This window comes from Montipora capricornis, chromosome 10 (assembly GCF_036669925.1).
Source record: "Montipora capricornis isolate CH-2021 chromosome 10, ASM3666992v2, whole genome shotgun sequence".
Taxonomy (NCBI): Eukaryota; Metazoa; Cnidaria; class Anthozoa; order Scleractinia; family Acroporidae; genus Montipora; species Montipora capricornis.
This window is the reverse complement of record NC_090892.1, coordinates 72,680,983-72,688,989: the sequence shown is the minus strand read 5'-3', so window position 1 is coordinate 72,688,989 and position 8,007 is coordinate 72,680,983. Positions and strand designations below refer to the sequence as shown.

The 8,007-nt window shown below is 39.0% G+C and overlaps 1 long non-coding RNA gene and 1 pseudogene across 2 annotated transcripts; both read right to left on the bottom strand.

Moving 5' to 3' along the window:
• Window positions 1-3,595: 3,595 nt before the first annotated feature.
• On the bottom strand, window positions 3,596-7,662 carry LOC138019241 (uncharacterized). Of its 2 annotated transcripts, XR_011126118.1 has the most exons (4): window positions 6,862-7,642; window positions 6,017-6,127; window positions 4,159-5,668; window positions 3,596-3,786 (listed from the first exon to the last, which is right to left on the bottom strand). It is a non-coding gene; the product is annotated as an uncharacterized lncRNA (long non-coding RNA). The 2 variants fall into 2 exon arrangements; XR_011126117.1 differs by having other exon boundaries at window positions 3,596-5,668; window positions 6,862-7,662.
• An 88-nt stretch (window positions 7,663-7,750) lies between these two features.
• LOC138021299 (uncharacterized) overlaps window positions 7,751-8,007 on the bottom strand; it is an 8,437-nt pseudogene continuing 8,180 nt past the window's right edge.

The following is an 8,007-nucleotide window of genomic DNA, read 5'->3' as shown; positions in this document are numbered from 1 at the left end:
GTTCACTTATGTAATTGTTAAATAGGTAATAAGCTCAGAATCAAAAACTAACGGTAAAAGCGCGCGACGTTTCGACCGAACTTCGGTCATTATCAAGCTAGAAGTGAAGATAAAAATTTTTGCATAAGTATAAATATAAAACAAAGAAGTAGAAGTATGTAAAGTATGAAAAGCTCAGAATCATCGTAATATAATATAGTTGCAACAAAAGAACATTATTTTATTCGCTTTCATTTTACTTTTTACGGGCCGGGAACTTAAAGTCGTAGTCCTTTCCTCAGGGTAGCCCAGTCTACCAAGTCAGTGAGTTCGATGTCCCGAGATCAAATACAGTGAAATTCAGTTCTATGCTTACGTCAAAAACGGACCAGCCCGGCCAGACTGGCGATTTTTTTCCGTCTTATCACCGCTACTTTCGCAATGTTACCAAGAGCTTTAAGTCGTGAAAGAGTGAAAGAGTGAGTTTAAGTAGCATAAAAAAAGCTCAGTTGCCCGCCTCGTGTAATACCGGGTTGAAACCCGTCCCGCCAAAAATGAGGCAATCCGGCTGAACGGGTCGGCTGAAGAGCCCTGAAAAACCATGTGAAATCATTTCCCTATATTGTTACTTCAATCTCGACAACCCTAAATTTCATTCTTCAGTCTTTAAATGTTATTTCATAACCATATGTTTTATCGTCATTTTGCTTTCAGTTGTTTTGCGTTTCAGTAGCAAACCGCGACAGCTGCTGAGTGACTCTTCAATCAACCTAACCGAAACCTTCGGCAATTTACTGAATTTATGATCTCCTGCGATCATGGTATGATGGTTGCAATATTGTTCTAGGAAGTGGTCTTGACTCTGCAGATTGAATCCTGAATAACCCGATTTTGGTATCCCTTTTAATTTAGAAGATGCGGACAATTTCGAACACGTGTGCCTAGGAGTTTTTACAGACCGTGCTATTTTTAGATTTTCAGTGTTTTCCTGCGAAAGCAGACCTTCCCAGCTAATAGTAAGCCTTAAATAATGAACTTATTCTCCTTCAGATTAACTCATTCGAAACTCAGCTAAACTATATAGCTTGGTTTCCGATAAAGAAATATGACATACAGATGTAGACCAAGAATGGCAATTGGTACGTTCTTAGTAAAGGTTCAAGCACCAAGTACTCTCCTGGTTAAGGAGTCCGGTCCTTTGGTTACATTAGGGAGCTTTAGCAACGACATTAGGGACTTTACGATCTACGACGGCGACGTTGATGAAAACGTCACCTCAAAATATAACTTTGCACTATCGTAAGTTTCTCGCCGTTAGGTCATCTCGTTCGCGTCGTACAATGTGGGTGAAGTGTCCTAGAAATAAATTGGCACGAGCGGTTTGAGAGTAAAAATAGACAATGAAAGATTCATATTTAAATGCTCGCGTTATCGTCAAAACCAGAAATTTGGTGATTTCACGTCGTTGTTGTGCAGAGAACCGCACGAATTTGTGCTAAAATGCGTGCCACGCGTGCAGCACGATTACTTTTCCTCTTTTAACCAATGATATTGCTGTTTCGAGGCGTTCTCGTTGACGACCGCGTCGTAAATCGTAAAGTCCCTAAAGGCTGGTTTACACGCTACGATTTGTCGGCCCGATCTGTCGGCCCGACAGTGTCGGGGCGCGAATCGTACGGGTATTTTGACACCCGATCTTAAGGCCGATTCGTGAAAACGAAATCGGCCCGATTCAGAAAATCTGTTGCACTGCAACAGATTTTTGTCGAGTCGGGCCGACACTTTCAGAGAAGCCGACATGTCAATCAAAACTTTGAGAAAAGAGCATGCGTACCAAACAGAAGCAATCAAAATGGCGGACATGAAGACTCTGAAGAGGCCAAAGTCGCGCAGTTTCCAAGAGAAAGAAATCTCCCTGCTGATAGCGGAATGGATTAAATATCCGTGTCTATATGACAAGGGGAATAAAGAGTATCATGGCAAGAACAAAAGAGAGATTGCGAGAACGCATGTAGCCAAATCACTGAACGAACAACTTGGATATGACATAAGTTGGTGAAAAGCCCCGACTTCGGTCCGATGCCAATTTTTCACCCAAGCACATCGTGTTTTCCTTCATCCTCTCTTTTTCATTCTTAATAATGCTGCAGCAAGTAACAGTAATGACGTTGTTGCTGCTGCTGTTGATGAATAAAGCGACCGAAAACCGTTGTGCTCGTCAGCCAAGTCGCCGTAGCATTCACTACGCATGCGGAGTAAAAAAGCGCTTTAAAAAGGAACGAGGGCTACTAGACATTCTTCACGTGGGGACTGACGTCAGGCCTTAAGATCGGGTGTCAAAATACACGTAAGATTCGCGCCCCGACACTGTCGGGCCGACAGATCGGGGCGACAAATCGTAGCGTGTAAACCGGCCTTAACGGCGACGGCAACGAGAACGTTACAAATTTGCATATTCAGTGGGCAAAAACAATAGCTTTGCTCGCCCTGCACGTGCTTTTTTCATTTTTGTCCATTTCTTTGCCGTCGTCAGCAAAGCAACAACGTGAAATTACCAAGTTTGAGGTGTTATGGAGAACGTCAGCACTTGGAGATAAAATTTCGTTTTTCTCCCCTAAATTAAGCGGCGCTCGTAACGGTTTCACTCCTGAGGGACTGCCACACCTTTGTCATATTAAAAGGCTTGGAATAGTCGCGAAGTGATCGCAATAACGTGAATTTATGTTTTTACATGACGTTCTCGTTGTCGTTCCCGTCGTCGTTGCTAAAGCTCCCTATCCATTACAGTGCAAAACGCCTTACCGTGGCCACCCTACAAACTTTCACATTTGACAACTACGTGTAAATACGTCAACTTAAAACTGTACGAACTTTGCAAGGAGGCGTTACTGTCAATCCAATTCGCACCCTCCGACTGGCGGATAATTTGTTAAAAACTATATTAGGTGGCCACGGTAAGGCGCGTCGCACTGTAATTGAAGTACAGAACATGTAAAAGTCATATATATTTTTACGCAGATCATGTAGTTGACAAGAAAAAAAAAGGCTGAGGAAACTTCGGTAACGAATCTCGAATGACTTGAGGATTTATGAGGAGTGACAAACCGAACAGCAGCGGGCAAGGGAGATACTTTACTTCACCGTGAAAACGGAGTTGACGCAAGCATATCACAAGGATCAAATTTATTCCTTTTGCTTGTGTTTGCGCTTATGCTGGTGTTCGCTTGCGTTGTGAGAAAACGAAACGCAGCATAAGCACAAGGAAATTTGCTACGTCTGCCCAGTTAAAGCTCTCATTCCAGATTTCCTGCGTCTGAGCAAAATGACGGTTGCCGTGGTTGATTTTTGATGCTTATGTTGACGTTCGTTTTCAACAGCATAAGCTGCTTATGTTTGTGCTTGTGTTTGCGCTTGCGTCGCTAGTGAAACCCAGGCTTTACGCTTCACCGCGCAATGCCTTTGCCTTTGGACCTGCCTTTGGAATTGTTTTGGCACTTGCTTGTTACCATTTTGAGATTTTAAGAAATCTCGGCTTATTATCTCGTTATAAGCTTTTACACTTTTCTTATTTCCCCTCATTGCCAGTTGTTCTACCATCAAAACTGCACACAGACACTCAAGTTGACCAAATGTTATATTTCAAGAGCAAATATCACGTGAACTGTGTAGTGCTTTCAAAATACAATGTGTTTCAAATATGCAATAAATAATACTAATAATATATTAAGATTTGTATCTTTTCTACAATTATTTCTTTTAAATGTTTGTCCCGTTTTAATCATTATTACAAGAAATAAGGACAATTACCTGAACTGTACATTGCACCGAATTTTCTACAACAGCAAGTGTTTGTATCGCACCTGTGAATCCCGGTGGGTGGGGGGGGGGGGCCACTCCCATATAACAAGGGGAGGGATGCTCGTCGTCTCGCTTAGGGATGTAAATTTCAGATTTTGTTCTCACTTAAGGGGTTCTGAGCAAAACCCAATCACATGTAGCCGTAGCCGTGAAGGTCTCCTTTAGGGTTTATATGGGAGTTCCCCCCCCCCCCCCCAACGGACTGTGAATGCCCGTTTTCAGACGCTCAGCAGGGAAAGAGATCTGGCATTACACAGAGCGAGGCAGTTGAAATGACCTTCCCTGGCTTTGCATGGATTTCCAATAATGCTGCACCCTGACGGGCATTGTCAATTTGTTGATCATGTGATGGGTTTGGTCAGTGTTCACTTGATTGTTAATAAATTATTTGCCACAGTTACACCGGTCTTTTCTGTTAACAAATTTTCTTTCTTTAAAGTCAAGGAATTTGAAACATTTGAGTCCCGAAGAAACCAAAATTTTCTGACTGAAAAATATCCTTACCCTTTGGGAATGCCAAATCTCTGCCACGCAGGGGCCGGAAACTAGTGATTACCATCAAAGTGCAATACCTAATGCCAATCTCTGAATAACCAAGACTACAAAATGAACAATACAAAACCGTTGAAAAACGTGACCCTTCAGACTACACTAGAAAATGTTTATTGCTCTAAAAGCCCCCAGCTTGAAGTAGCAGTAACAGGAACAATACATCTTAGGCTATTTCCCTGTCTTTTTTGGCACTGGAGCAAAATCTTCATTTATTCTGAAAAAAAAGTTTTTTACCCTTGGAATCACTACCATAAAGTTGGCACAGGCTTTTCTTGTTATGCCATCCTAACATTATTACACCTTATGCTTTATCAGTTACTCCCTCCTGACGTCATCTGTAATTGTACGGAAAGGTTTTCCTTTCTTGTGAACATGTTTGTTGTAGGGTTTGAAAATGATAGTTTTCTTTGTTTACACTTGCATGTTGATTGCTCCTGCATGGAAGTTTGGTGAAAAAGCCAAAACGTAAAACTAACGATTGTGCATTCCTGAATTTGTGAAATCGAATTTGTCAACATTTAAGTTAGAAGTGTTACATGTCACAAAAAAGGAACACTAAGGTCACGTCAGGTGTCAATGGTGAAGGTGGTGTTTTACTTGCTGCCATTACTTGCTGCCATTAATAATTATTAGCATTGTGATTGCATCATAATAATGACTTTTTATACTAACAGCATGCTAAATTATTCATAAGATGCTAATTACACCCAAACAACATTCTAAAAACCTTTTCATCAAAAGCAGACACAAGGCCCATTGAAGAAATAAAATGGCAAAAAAGGAAAGGAATGTTATTTGTGTGTAGTCTTTTAGCACAGGAGCACTAATTGGGGACACTGTAAACTGTTACCTGAAATCAACAATATGATTAACACAAATTGAACCAAATCAAATTAATGTATATACAGTTTAAGTTGTTTTGCTTCTGGCCTATTTGAAATGAACTTGAGTATCAAAGTTACCAGTGCTAAATTTGTCTTCTAATCACATGGAAAATTTCCATAATTTCTGTAAAAGATCACTCTAACTGTAGACTGCACGAATCATGTGTGTTCATGTAAAACACTAAGGTAGGATGACGGACGTTGGTGGCAGAAACCAAGATCTCAATAATTATGCTACTCGGGAGACAAAAATTCTAAACCTAACCTAACCTGATGAACCAATCAACTCTGCTTCAAACAAGCCCTTTATACAACACCCCCAAAATTTACTTTTATCTACAATACAGTGCTGCTCCTGCTGCTGGTGCCAAATTTGCGTGACTTTATTCTCTAACCTAAAGAGAAAAGGAACACCATTAGACAATGTTAACCCATTGACACCTCAAACGCTCTAATAAGGATGCCACCAGTCAATGAGTAAAATCATCAGGCATTAGAGTAAAATCTGTTAACCCTTTCACTCCCAAGAGTCAATGGGTGAAATTTATAAAAGAATATTTTTATTTTACTCTACTTTTGCCAACATTTCTAAGAAAGCTGTTGTCCAGATATCAATAAATTATAAAACAGACCGTGGAAAAGATGTCTTGAAGTTCTTAGAAGCTGACAATGACACAATGCATAGTTTACTTTATTAGATCTCTACCAGAGACCTATCCTACACCACAACCTTAATTAAATACCTTAAAATGTGCCAGAATCATTTGTATCTGTGTGGATATAAGTCCTTCAAAGCTTTCTTTGCTTGGTGTACTCCCTTGTCTGCTGCCATTTTAAGAAGAGGCTCTACCTCACTGCAAAATAAGACCAAGCCATACCAGCAAAGCATTTAACTTACATAAATATGACTCCACAAAAATTAAAAATTCTTCAAATATGTTAAAGACAAGAAGCTTTTGACTAATAGCAGCAAACTGATTCCAGTCTATTCTAAACTGGGATACATGAACCATGTATATGTTGTGTTTTATATACATTTACGATTAGTTTGAACCTTTCAAATCGTTTCTTAAACTGGTCATATATAAAAACCTAACAAGTTTAATGTCTGTAATAAAATTCAATGATGAATGTTTAACACTTTCCTTTGTTTCAGGTTATGATAATATCTGAGACAAAGGAAAACAAAAAACAAACTAGTCTGAAACATTTTAACCAATGAAAAAATTAACTACAACATATGTATTATAATGAATACGATGATCAGTAATATGTCTAATGTATAAAATTCTGTGGTCGTATCATGGGCAGAAGTAGACATCCAATCAAACTTAAAAGCTATAAAATAATCTTCAGAGCTTAAACCCGCTTTCTGCATGAGATCGTTGAAGTTCAGGGTCACTGAATTTTGCTTCCTCAGAAAGGTACCAAATTATTATAAATTATTTTTTATTTTTTCTCTCCAATAACATGGAACATTAGTGCCTTTACATGATGATTTTCACTGCAAACACAAATTGAAATTGTAGCTCCAATCTGAATATAATTTACAAGCACTATCAGGGTGTTTTAATGAAAATGATCTTACTGCTCCTCAACATCTGTGTCATAACCCTGCAAATGTCCTGCAACAAGATTGTACGCTCCATGTCCATGTCCATTCTTTGCTGCCTCCCTATAAAACACCATGACTTCATATTTATTCATTGTTCATTTATTTATTTGGGTTCACCATAACAAAGCAAAATCTTAAATTGACTATAACAAAATTATGGTTATGGTAACAAATCCAATCCAACCAACTTGGCAGCCTTACTGTTTACTTGTTGGCCACCGCATTGGCCAACACATGACCCGATGCATTCAGTTTTTTAACTGTCAGCTAACATGTTGGTTGCATGTTGGTGATATTTCAACCACTGCATTGGTCTAGGCATAATGGCCAACACATTGGTCACCCCGTTGGTTGGATCAGATTGGTTGCCGTAACCATAATGAACAATGAAGAAGTACATTACAACTTAGCACAATAATCATTCTTATTACAAAGTACACATGTGGAGACTCTATGACACATAATTATAGTTCACCAAAGGAAAAAATAGTGAAAGTAAGATTACTCAATTTAGATGGTGATGTTTAGAGTTTGTCGCTTCTAATAAATTCATTCAAATAAGGAAATAAGCTACTTAACTGCATCAAAATATTCAACTTCAGGGATGTAAAAAGAAGGTTGAATTTACAACGCCTGGAGGCCTAATGCCACCTACTGTAACTTTCACTTTCACTCAATTTCACATTATTCATTTCTTTTTACATCACCTTAATCACTATGACAGAACAATTTGCTACTGATGATTTTGATCCCAATTTTCATGGGTTAATTGTAGCAAAGCCTAAAATATGTCGCTCACAATATCTTCAGGCAATAGGACAACTCAGAATCTTTCAGGACAAACATCAACCAACAGAACAAACTAAGGATACAAACCTAAACCAAAAAATGCCATTTTTTCATCCTTGGGTACTCCTTTTCCTGAAATATAACATTGAAGCAAAACATCAATCAGTGCCATGTATCCATCCAAATGTATGATCATGGTAAACAATACTTGGCTCTCATTAACAGATTTTATTAACCCATTCAACCCTGAACCAACCATTGATGAGTGAAATCGTCTGGCGTAAGAGAGAGTAAAATCTATCAAGACCCATGGGTTAAGTTATAATCAAA